The sequence below is a fragment of the Dromiciops gliroides genome, chromosome 2 (assembly GCF_019393635.1).
Source record: "Dromiciops gliroides isolate mDroGli1 chromosome 2, mDroGli1.pri, whole genome shotgun sequence".
NCBI lineage: Eukaryota > Metazoa > Chordata > Mammalia > Microbiotheria > Microbiotheriidae > Dromiciops > Dromiciops gliroides.
In genome coordinates, this window is record NC_057862.1 from 153,113,870 (window position 1) to 153,126,618 (window position 12,749).

Sequence of the window (12,749 nt, forward strand, 5' to 3'; positions counted from 1 at the left end):
TCTCCACTATTTGATCATTGAATTGGTTTGTTTGTGGCAGGTTTGAAATACTTCCGGGGCAAAGAGACCAGGTTGTGAATTTTCTCTGCTTTCTTCCCACTGGCACCCAACCCATCGCTTAGTACTTCGTAGGTGCTGACTTTCCACTTGTTGATTGATGTGTTGTTTGTTGCCCTGGGTTCTTAATTAAAGCGAGGACGGGGGAGGCAGTATGTTCAATTTGCATCTGTCCTTTCCTGAGAGTCCCTGCTTCCCAGGGGCAGCTGCTTTTCTAAGCTTTGATAGCTTAGTCAGACACTACAGGACTGGCACCAACTCAGTGGCCACACAACACACACACACATACCCCCCTCCCCCCACACACACACCCATAGAGAGCCAAGTATTTGGAATCGGAAAGCCTGGATTTGCATCTTAGCCCTGCCACTCATCTGGTTGGCCTAAGTTATGTTATTTTATCCCTCTAGTCTTCAATTTGCTCATCTATGAAAATGAGGGTGTTGGACTACAGAGGAAATCCTTAACCTGGGGTTCACAGACCTCAAAGGGATCACAGATCTCAAAGGATTTCAGGGTGTGGCTATGAACCAGGATGGGGAAAAAAATGACATCTTTACTTTCACTTACCTCTCAATTGGGCATTTTGGTGGCTCAGTAGATAAGAGTGCTTCCCCTAGAGTCAGGAAGACATCCTCCCCAGTTCAAATTTGGCCCCAGACACTTGCAAATTGTGTGACTCTGAGCACATCATTTAACTTGGTCTCAGTTTCCTCATCTGTAAAATGAGCTGGAGGTGGAAATGGCAAACCCCTCCAGTATCTCTGCCAAGAAAATCCCAAATGGGGTCTTGGAGAGTTGGGCAGGATTGAGAACGATTGAATAAATCTCTAACTGAAAGTTAGCATTTCCTTCAATTATGAATTAAAAAAACAAACAACAAAAACAAAACATTATTCTGAGATGGAACCCATAGGCTTCACCAGATTGTCAAAGGTTTCCAGGACCCAAAAAAGGTGAAGAACCCCTGGACTAAATGATCTCTAAGGTCCAAGCAACTCTAAATCCTATAGTCCACCAGCAAAAGCCCAGCAAGACCATTTTCTAATCCAACCTGGGAAATGTGGATTTGGAAGAGTCTATTCTCAGTGGTTTGGCCATCTCGAGATTGAATGTATAAAGCTGTTCCTTACAATAAGCAAACGAAAGGGGCCTCCTTTTCCTCTGTAAGCAGCTCCAGGGAGGCCCTATTTATTTTTCTAAAAGGATCCTGTTTGGCATCTTTCCTTTTGTGTTTTCAGTAGATCCAACAAGCCTCTGTCATTCCCCTAGCCTCTGTCTTCTTGCTTCTCTGCAGAGGACGTTTGTCTTCTGGATGCTTAACCACCCCGCTCCCCCCAAAAGAAGTTAGCTTTCAAAACCACTCAGGGGCTTGCAGTTTAGTTTGGTCACAAGGCTGCAGGATTTTCATTTCATGAGCTGTCATTCCAGTCCAGAGCGTGTTCACTCCACAGGCTTAAAGCGACTGTGCTTCTGATGCTGGGTGAGATGTTAATATCAGGGGAGCCTGCTGCTGCTCAGCGGGGATGTAGTAGTGGAGAGGGTTAGGTGTGCTTCCTGGTAGTCTCAGGTTGCTGCATTGGAATGAGAATGTTTTAAACTTTGAGGACTTTGGGGGTTATTCTGGTGTGGGGCTCCCTCCCCCCTCCCCCAGCATCACTGTGTGAGACAGACTTTAGAAGTATAGCAGGAGGGGCAGCTAGGTGGCGCAGTGGATAGAGCACTGGCCCTGGAGTCAGAGTACCTGAGTTTGAATCCGGCCTCAGACACTTGACACTTACTAGCTGTGTGACCCTGGGCAAGTCACTTAACCCCAATTGCCTCACTGAAAAAAAAAAGAAGTAGTAGTAGTATAGGAAGAAAGTGTATTATTTTATTCGGTTCCATATAAGAATAGAGATGTTGAAAATGTTGAGTGTGTTCCATTTGGCAGGTGCATGGGGACAGACTAGAGAAGCTTTGTATAGATGAGCTCACAGGTCCCTGAGAGTGTTGGAGTGTGACAGAATGGAAGCTCCTTGAGGGCAGGTATTCTTTCATTATTGTCTTTTCTATTTCTGGCATCCATCACAATGTTTGGCACATAGTAGGAGCTTAATAAGTGCTTGTTGATTGATGGATTGTTGAGGTTCTGTAAGGAACATAGGGCTATGCAGTTCGGTGTTAGGGACATGAACAAAATCTATCATCTCACTATCCTCTGGGAGTTACAGTCTTGCTGGGAAGTTGAGTCTGTTGTATGTGAAACATTTGAAGAAAACTGTACAGTGGTTTGTTAAAGTGTTCATCTATTCAAAAGGCATCTAGATGGTAGAGTGCATAGAGCTCAGGACTGAGAATCAGGAAGACCTGAATTCAAAACCAGACACTTAAAAGCCATGTGATCCTGGGCAAGTCATTTAACTGCTGTTTGCCTCAGTTTCCTCATTTGTAAAATGAGGATAGGGAATTTTCTCCTGTGGCACAGTAGATAGAGAGCTAGGCCTGGAGTCATCCTCCTGAGTTAGAATCTGGCCTCAGACACTTACTAGCTGTGTGACACTGGGCAAATCACTTAACCCTGTTTGCCTCAGTTTCCTCATCTGTAAAATGAGCTGGAGAAGGAAATGGCAAACCACTCCAGTATCTCTGACTAGAAAATCCCAAATAAAATCAGAGTCAGACATGACTAAAATGACCAAACACAGCCAAATAGGCATAATAATAGTGCTTACTTCCCTGTATTGTTGTGAGAACCAAATGAGAATATCTGAAAAGCAGTTAGCACAGTGCTGGCATATAGTAGGCACTTAATAAATGCTCGTTTTCTTCTTGGTTCCTTATTTATGTGTTGCAGCCTGGCAGCCACCATTCTTTTGGGGTTTTTTTTGTTTTTATTTTTTTGAGGGGCAATTGGGGTTAAGTGACTTGCCCAGGGTCACACAGCTAGTAAGTGGTAAGTGTCTGAGGCCGGATTTGAACTCAGGTACTCCTGAATCCAGGGCCAGTGCTCTATCCACTGCGCCATCTAGCTGCCCCCCACCATTCTTTTGTAGATTGCCCTCTGGGTGATGCCCATTTTAAATTTTTTCCTTAGACTTAGCCATGTAGTAATGTGTGGTACAAATAATAAATCCCATCAGGAAAGAGGGATATTGATGTGGGCTAGAATAGATGCGGAGAAACTTCCCTCTGAGACTTAAACTGGGCCTTGGAGAAGGGCTTAAAACAGGTGTTATTAATCTTTTTGTGTGAGTCCCAGACTGCTTTGGTAGGCTAGCAAAACCTAGAGGCCTTTTCTCAGAATGATATTTTTATGTTTGTTTGTTTTTTTGTGGGACAATGAGGGTTAAATGACTTGCCCAGGGTCACATAGCTAATAAGTGTCAAGTGTCTCAGGCTGGACTTGAACTCAGGTCCTCCTGAATCCAGGGCCAGTGCTTTATCCAGTGTGCCACCCAGCTGCTCCTACTTTGTAGATTTTTTTAACGAAAGAAAGAAAACAATATTCAGTTTCAGTTAGAGCTTAATGAAAGTATAGATGTAATTGTTTTCCCTATCCAAGTTCAAAGGCCCTCTGAATCTCTCCACGGACCTCAATGGAGGGGCTTCTGTGGATCCTATGTTAAGAACCTCTGATTTAGAGGTGTCAAGACATAATGGAGAGAGAGCACTTGATTAGGAATCAGGAGATCTGAGTTTAAATCATTACTATGACCTGTATGATTCATGGGATCTTAGGTAAACCATTAATTTCTCCAGGCCTCAGTTTCCTTATCTATTAAAAAATGAGCACAGGGGGCGGCTAGGTGGCGCAGTGGATAAAGCACCGGCCCTGGATTCAGGAGTACCTGAGTTCCAATCCGGCCTCAGACACTTGACACTTAACTAGCTGTGTGACCCTGGGCAAGTCACTTAACCCCCATTGCCCCGCAAAAAAAAAAAAAAAAAAAAAAAAAGAGCACATCTCTCCCAGCTCCTGGAGGACTTTCCAAGCAGAGGAACAACAGAAGATGGGAAGGATCTAGGCCAATGTGGGGAAGGTCAAGGAGTCGGCTCATTCTTCAGTGTAGCCTCTCCCACACTTCTCACAATTTAGGAAGTCTTTTTTCATTGCTGAGCCTAACACATTGCAGTCCTGATTTCACAATGTATCTACTCCATTTGCCGGGAAAGAAAGATTTCTCTCTCCCAAGTGGGGCCCCTGTTATTTATTTATTATTTTTTGCTCTGTTTCAATAGTTCAGTACAGTTGAAAAGCCACTTTTCCTTCTCCTCCACCCCCTCCACCCACCCCATCCTGGGCCATCGATTTTGGCAGGAGGAATGTAATTGTGACAGATAAATCTGGCTACTAAATTTTGGTTTCCTGCCTTCATTAAAAAGGCAAGCCAAAGAAAGCATTCAAAAGCCAGTATGCAAGCTTTTGGGTTCTGCATAGCTCTCTTTTTTATTTATCTCTGTGCAAAGTTGAGATGGTCAAAGCCTCCCTGAGGCCTGGACCTCAGTTCAGGGGATCCCAGGCAGGATATGGAATTGCCAGGTTTTTTTTTTTTTCCCCTCCCTGATGAATGAATTTGACCTTGTTTTAAGCATGGTCTTTTCCTCGGCTTGGAACAGTTCCTCAGAGTCACTCTTTGGTCCCTAGGTCTCGTGTCTGTTTCCCTCAGTGGATTTACAGGAGGAAATGTCCTGTCTCATTATGATTTGCACCAGCAAGGTTCAAAAGCAGGGATTGAATTAACAGGCAGTTTTATGATCTTTGATACAGTGAGATTCAGTTGTGGAGGAAGGGAGTGGGATGGGTAAGGTAAGAGACATAGTGACAGAATCCTGGCCATACTGGGCATTTGGGGGGGGGGTGGTCACTACTCAATTTGGGGAACACGTCTTAGAAGTCCAATCTATCCCTACCCAGGTTATTTACAGTTTTATGTGCCCTTTGGGGTTTCTCATTATTGGAAAATCTCTGCATCAATACATAATAGATAGTAGGCTTGGGTTCAAATCTTGCCTCTGACATACAATACCAGTTTGACCCTGGGCAAGATATATAACCCATCTTAGCCTCAGTTTCCTCATCTTTAAAATGAAGAGGTTGGACTAGATGGTCCCTTCCAGCTCTAAAATCTATGTTCTAAGTGGCCTTGCTTTGTGGATTTTTCTTTGGGGGAGGGGGCAGGGCAATGGGGGTTGTGACTTGCCCAGGATCACAGAGCTAGTGTCAAGTGCCTGAGGTCAGATTTGAACTCAGGTCCTCCTGAATCCAGGGCTAGTGCTTTATTCACTGTACCACCTAGCTGCCCCTACTTTGTGGATTTTTTAATGAAAGAAAGAGGACTTTTGATTTGTGAATGATACAATGAAACCTCTTTTATAATAATAGCTATTACTTTACAGTTTGCAAACCACTTTACAAATATTGTTTCATTTGATCTTCATAATAACCCTCAGAGGCAAATGCTATTATTATCCCCATTTTGCAGTTGAGGAAACTGAGGCAGACAAGTTAAATGACTTGTCCAGGGTCACACAGCTACCAAGTGTCTGAGGCTGGACTTGAACTTAGGTCTTCTTGACTCTAAGTTCAGAATTCTATCCAGAATGGTTGGGGGATTCAGGGGAAGCTGTGGAAAAAACAACTCAGTTTTCAAGATGTTTTAAAGTTATAATGTGTTTCCCCCTCTCCGCCCCCCCCCCCCCTTTAAAGTAGCATCCTCATGACTTCAATAGGCAAAGTGCTATTTCTATTTTAAACATGAGGGAACTGAATTTTAGGAAAGAGATTTGCCCAGAGTCACACAGTAAGTTTTAGAAATGAGACTCGGACCCAAACCTTCTCATTTCTAAGTCAGATCATTTTTCCATTACACAATGGGAGTGGAATTTTCTGTGTTTTTGAGGGTCCATCTGAAAACTTTTTTTTTTGGTTCCAACCCTTATTGCAGATCTTTCTAAAATACTTTCTTGGTGTATCACAAACATGAATGAATTCTTGCTGAATGAGAATCTTGTGTCTCAGTTGGTGATTTTGAATAGGAATTTCCCGTGGTGAGGACAGTCATTGATCTCTTTTCAGAACTCCTCTGGAGATTACAAGATGGACCAAGCACCTCTTGTTTGTTTCATTAGGGTTTCTTATCTACAAGTCCTTTCTTCCCATTTAGGCTGTCAGTACCTTGAGGGAAAGGGATCTTTTATACTTTTGTGTTTTCCTTTCTTCTTAACATGAGCCTGGAAAAATAGTAAACGTTAGATGAATCAAGGCAGCCAGCTAAAGTCCTGAATAGAGAGCTGCAGTTGAAGTCAGGGAAGATGCAGGTTCAAATCCTGGCTCAGATATTTATTAGATATGAGGCTCTGGACAAGTCACTTTAAAACCTCTGTTTGCCTTAGTTCCCTGTTAAAATGAGGATACTCCCAGGGTTGTTTCGAGGGTCAAATGAGATAATAATTATAAAGTCCTTAGCACAGTGCCTGACACATGGTAAACATTATATAAATGTTCATTTGTCTATTATTATTATTATTAGCTATTATCTTGTATGGGCAACTTGGTGGCCCAGTGCATAGGAGCCTTGGGCTCAGAATCAGGAAGACTCATTTTTATGAGTTCAAATGTGGTCTCAGATACTTACTAGTTGTGTGACCTTGGGCAAGTCACTTAATCCTGTTTGCTTCTTTCCTCATCTGAAAAACAAGCTGGAGAAGGGAAATGGCAAACTACTCCAGTATCTTTGCCAAGAAAACTCCAAATGGGGTCACAAAGAGTTGGACATGACCAAAAAACAGCTGAACAACAAGAAGTTATCTTGTGTATAGTCATACATGAAGGTATAAGAGATTGGACAGGTTTCCCACAGCATTCCCTGGAGTCATTGGGGTTTGTTTTGTTTTTTAACTAAATAGCTTTTATCCTGGCCATAAAATGTTAGAGCTACAAGGCACCTTGGGAATGATCTCATTATTTACTGATGAAGAAACTGAGGTCTGGAAAAGGATTTGCCTACAGTCACACCGAATATTCTCTAGAGAGAAGGAATTTTAATCCAGTTTTGCCTCCTTTTCTTTGAAGTAGAAGGCAGCAGGACAATTGAAGGGCCTGCCTTTAAGGGGTTTCCATGGGGATCTCAATAAAGGGGAACTTGCCCAACTCACTCCCAGAGGACTAGTGATTTCCAGGGTCCCTGCAGTGGAGTGAGATCTGGATGGAGAGTCAGAGGACCTAATACCAACCTGTGTGATCTAGGGCAAGTCATTTAACCTTTCTGTGACTCAGTTTCTTCATCTGTAAAATGAGTGGGCTGGACTTAGCTGACCTCTGAGGACCCTTTCAGTTCTAGTGATCTTATAACTAACTACCAATTAGAAAATGATGAAGAAGTTCTGAAAAGCAGGTTCCAAGTTCTAACCCAAAGAGCCTAATTTGCTGTTCCTCACACAGGACTTTCCTTCTCTTCTCTCTGTGATTTGGCGCAGCCTGTGCTCTGTCCCTGGAATGGCCTTCCGTCTCCTCTCCTAGAATATCCAGTTTCCTCAAGATTCAGCTTATGCATCACCCCCTACATGAAATCCCTCCCAATTTCCCCAACCTAGTGCTCCCCCCTCCAAAAAAGTTATTTTAAATTATTTTGCATATTTTATAATTTACTTTATCGGTGGGCATGCTATTATAAGACACCTGCTATATATATACTAACCACTGCACCAGGTGCTGGGATTCCAAAACAAAAGTGAAATCTTCCCTCCCCTCAAGGAACTTATTTTCTCTCAAAAAGAATTCTACATCTTCAGTAGAATGTCTTTTTCTTGAGGACAGACAGGGACTGTTTGATTTTGGTCTCCATACCTCCCTGTGCCTGGCACAAGTACCTGACAAATGGTCAATACTTGTTGAGTTGAGTGATATATCTACGAGTTACTACTCAGGTAGCAAAGGCCAAAGGGTGGTGTTTTTAAATCTATGTGGTCTTCCCCGCCCCAGAGGGAGAAACTGCTTCACAGAGGCATCCAAGAGAGAAGCTCCCCCGTCCCAACTGAGGAAGCCTCACGACCGGATTGGACGGGAGTAGGAGACTTCTGTGAATACCGATCTTTCCAGGTTTGAGGTATGTAATTACTGAGATCTGGCAGACCAGGAGCCCTACGTGACCCAGCCAGCCGCTCCAGCCTCCGCAGATCTGTGAATTGGATCTTTCCCTGGCTGGAAACTTACCAGGAGAACACTTGGCTCCAAGAAATCTTTTACTCTTTTGTTCCCCATGAAACCATTAGAATGCTTCTCTAGAGCCAATAGCCAGGGAATGTACCCGTTGCTAAGAGTTCAGTCTGCCCGGCCTTATCACCAATTCTTCAAGGTCTCCGTGTAAAGTTTTCTCTGAAACTCCAGCTTGGAAAGGAGTTGTGGGGACTTTGGGGGGGTGGGGAGGTGGAGCTGGGGAGACTTCTGGAAGCCTCGTATATCTTAACAGCAGGCAAGAACAAAGACGCTGCTCTACTGTGCCTTGGGACAAAGAGGGAAAGAAAACTGTAGAAAAACTGAAATGATTTCAGGTTTTGGCTCATATGTAGAGGGAGCAGGAAATTGACCATGTGGTGTGACTTTTAATAGGTATGGGAGAGTCTCTACCCCCAAACATCTCCCCTGTTACTGTGCCTGGAATGAATCATTAGATTTTCATTCCCTTAGGCTTTAAGGCCTTTGGGTCTTTGCTGATAAGCCAGGGAGTATGTCTAGAGGAAGGTGGCTAGGATGATGAAGAAGCTAAAAAAGAAACCTATAGAGGAAACTGCCGCTCTGATTTTTGTATGGACTGTCACCTTATCCTGGAAGGCTCTCGAAATGATGGGGGGGGGGGGAAGGGGGTTAATTGATCAAATTGATCATGAGGCATACCAAAGAATTACAAGACTCAGTGACTCAGTTTCCCAAGTTTTATTGAAATACTATGATGACCGCAGGGAGACCCAAAGGTGTCTCCTGGGGCTTACACATCATAAGGTGGCCTTAAGGACACATTTGGTCCTTTCTGTGCATGTTTCTAAAGACATGCTTAGACTTGTCAGACTCAGAGGGTCTCTGTGTTTTTGGTATCTCTTTACTTAAGATCTGGTTTCTAGGTGTTCTGTCATCCAGGAATATTAATGGCTATTAATGGTTGATGGTCCCTAGTTACTATCTCTGTTGAGAGTAAGGGTTGATAGGGACTGAACCCTCTTGGTTCCTGTAAGAACACAAACTTAAGTTTCTCTGTTAACCTTTTTAGGTACTATTGATAAAGACTCAAGCATCAGATTATCTGTTAAATCTCTTTTTGCCTCCTCCATCACTTCCTCACCTTTGCTTTGTAGAATCCTTTGCTTCCTTCTATACTTAGCTTAAGCACTATTGTCTATAGTGAAGCCTTTGCCCATCCCTCCAGTGACTAGTGTCATCCTTTCATAAACTATGCTGTATTAAAAAAAATTTGTTTGTACTTAATATATATATATGTTTCCTCTCTTGAGAGAATGAAAGTTCTTTACAGGGGAAGGAAGTTTTCATCTTTTTTGTATACAGTAGGTGGTTAATAAATGTTTGCTAGTCAATTGATTTATAAGGATCATTTGAAGGAATTGGGACATGATAGGTGTTGAGAATTTGAGGCCTGTCACACAGAAAGAGTAGAGAATTGACCTATTCTGCTTGGTCCAGAAGGTATAATAGGAACAATGTGTTACACTTAGAGTCAAGAAGGACCTGAGTTCAAATATGACCTCAGAGACTAGTAGCTGTGTGACCCTGGCAAGTCACAACCTGTCTTGTGGTTTTTATCACACTACAGTGTGATACAGGGTAGCCAAAAGTCACCTGTTGACCTCAGTTTCCTCATTTGAATAATGGGGATAATAATAGCAACTACCTTTCCAGGCTATTGTAAGGGATCAAATGAGATATTTTAAAGGGCTTTGTAATCATTAAAGTGCTATATAAATACTAGTTATTATTCTATTATATTAAGCATTCCTTTGGGGGGGGGGCAATGAGGGTCAAGTGACTTGCCAGGGTCACACAACTAGTAAGTGTCTAAGGCTGGATTTGAACTCAGGTCCTCCTGAATCCAAGGCCAAGCATTCTTTGTAAGGAAAAACTTCCCAACCATTAGTGTTGTCCAGAAATAGAATGAGTTCCCTCAAGGAGGTTGTGGGTTTCCTTTCCCTAGAGGTCTTTGATAAGAGGCTGGATGACCAGTTAGTTGTGAGGCATGGTCTAAAAGGAGATTCCTGTTCAGGGCTAAATTGGAGTAGGTAGTCTCAAGAAGAGTCTATGATTAAAATGCAAATACCCTTGGGAGGAGAAACACCTTAAACCTTTATCAACAAGTCTCCTTTTGGAATAAAGCTGGGATTCTTAACCTTTTTTTTTTTTTGTACCATGGACCCCTTTGGTGAAGTCTGATAAAGCTTATGGATTCTACAGAATAATATTTTTAAATGCATAAAATAAAATACATAGAATTACAAAGGAAACCAATAACATTAAAATAAATTTTACTAAAGAACCAGCTAGGCAGTGCAGTGGATAGATTGCTGGTGTTGGAGTCAGAAAGACCTGAATTCAAATGTGACCTCAGGCATTTACTATAGAAAACTCCAAAAGGGGTCATGAAGCACTAGAAATGACTCAACCATAACAAATTTGCTGAAATTTTAAGTTCACAGACCCCTGGTTAAAAGAAGAGCCTCGGGGGCAGCTAGGTGGTGCAGTGGATAAAGCACCAGCCCTGGATTCAGGACGACCTGAGTTCAAATCCAGCCTGACACTTGACACTTACTAGCTGTGTGACCCTGGGAAAGTCACTTAACCCCCATTGTCCTGCAAAAAAAAAAAAAAGAGCCTCTAGATTAGGGGCAGGTAGGTGGTGCAGTAGATAAAGCACCAGCCCTGGATTCAGGAGGACCTGAGTTCAAATCCAGCCTCAGACACTTGACACTTACTAGCTGTGTGACCCTGAGCAAGTCACTTAACCCTCATTGCCCCGCCCCCAAAAGAGCCTCTAGTTTAAAGCAAGATTCACTTTATTAATGAGACAGAAAAGGTATATCTTAGGAGAAGGGGTGAGGGGTGAGGGGTGGGGGTGGGGAATGGGGAAAGGAATGGAAGGGAGAAGACCAGGCTGACAGAGGAGGTAGGAGGTGACCAAGGACAAACTTTGCTGACAATCTCAATGACAGTTGGCAGGCCAAGAGTTGGCCTGGGGAGGGGACAACAACAACATGTTAAAAGGCAGGGCTGGGGAAAAATGTGAGCCAGTCTCTGCAGTTCAAAGCACCATGGGCTGTGGCGTATCAGGCAGAGTGCCCAGAACACCTTGATTCAAATTTCTGTGCTGTGTGATGTTGTGTGAGGTACTTCGTTTCTCTGGGTCTCATTTTTCTCTTTTGTAGAATGAGAAAGTTCAGATGAGAAGATTTCTTTCTTTCTTTCTTTTTGGGGGGGGGGCAGGGCAATGAGGGTAAAGTGACTTGCCCAGGGTCACACAGCTAGTAAGTTTGAACTCCGGTCCTCCTGAATCCAGGGCCAGTGCTCTATCCACTGCACCACCTAACTGCCCCAGATGAGAAGATTTCTAAGGTCCTTTCTGGCTCTAGAGTAAATATGGCCCTATAATAGAGACTTCCGTCATCTCACTACCAAGGACTGATTTAGGATTCTTTGGGATCAATGGGCATTCTGGATTCACCAAACAAAAATTTAGTGTCAGAGGATTTGGGTTCAAATCCTGACTTTGCAACTCACTCTACCTGTAGAAACTTGAGAAATCATTTAAGCTCTTTGGGACTCAGTTTCCTCACCTGGAAAATGAAGGGGTTGGACTAAGATGGCCCCCAAGGTTCCTTGTATTTCCTATAAGGACAACAGAGGGAAGTTCTCGCCTAACAGCCCAGAAATGTAATATTTCAGGCACTCTCTTTTTCTGTCCCCAAACCTGCAGGGTATGTTTACCATTGTCTGTGTCCTTCACATATAAAGAAGTAGGGTGACAAAGATCACCCTTCTGGGATCTTGTTTCTCCTCCCCCAGCCCCCCCACCTTCAAGCACTGAACTAATGAGTTGCTCCGGAGTCTTAGTTTTGCTTGGCTATGGATTTTCTTTCCTTTGATGCACCACTCTATTTCTTAGCCAGTACCAAGTAATTTTGATGACTGCCACTTTATAGTATAGATTCAGATTTGGTATGGCTAGCCCACTTTCCTGTGCAATTTTTTTTAGTTCCCTCGATATTGGATTTTCTTTCCTGCCAGGAGCTACCTACAAGATTTAAATCATGGGGAGTCAGGAGTATAAAATGGGGTTGATAAGCCTAGAGCCCAGCTTCTGTGATGGCTCTGTTTATGTTATAGCAGAAGAAAACTAGGCGCCCAGAAGTCTGTGTTCTGGTCCCAGGCCTGACACTAACTTATGCAACTTTAGATTCTTCATTTATCAAAGAGGGGGAAATGATAGTACTTTCCAACTCACAGGGCAATTATAAGGATCAAAGGAGGAAAATGGATATGCCAGCACTTTGAAAGTATAAAGCTAGGGATGTGCTGGAACCAGCTCTAACCCGGCTGATTGTTAAGTTTTCAGTGTGAGAATTCACACCTCAGAAATAGGCAATTGCTACAAATCAGGGTTTGATTTATTGTTGTTGTTTTTAAAAATTGTCTAGATTTAAGAACATGTTAA

At 43.0% G+C, this 12,749-nt stretch overlaps 1 protein-coding gene across 2 annotated transcripts in view; it reads left to right on the plus strand.

Moving 5' to 3' along the window:
* The window catches only part of CORO2B (coronin 2B), a 232,775-nt gene that overhangs the window by 13,393 nt on the left and 206,633 nt on the right, over nucleotides 1-12,749 (plus strand). The window contains exon 1 of one of the 2 annotated variants that reach the window (XM_043986429.1): nucleotides 8,046-8,144. The exons of the other annotated variant lie outside the window; for it this stretch is intronic. The gene's annotated coding sequence lies outside the window, so the exon portion shown is untranslated. Of the gene's footprint in view, nucleotides 1-8,045; nucleotides 8,145-12,749 lie in introns of those variants that run through there. 2 annotated transcript variants of the gene reach the window in all.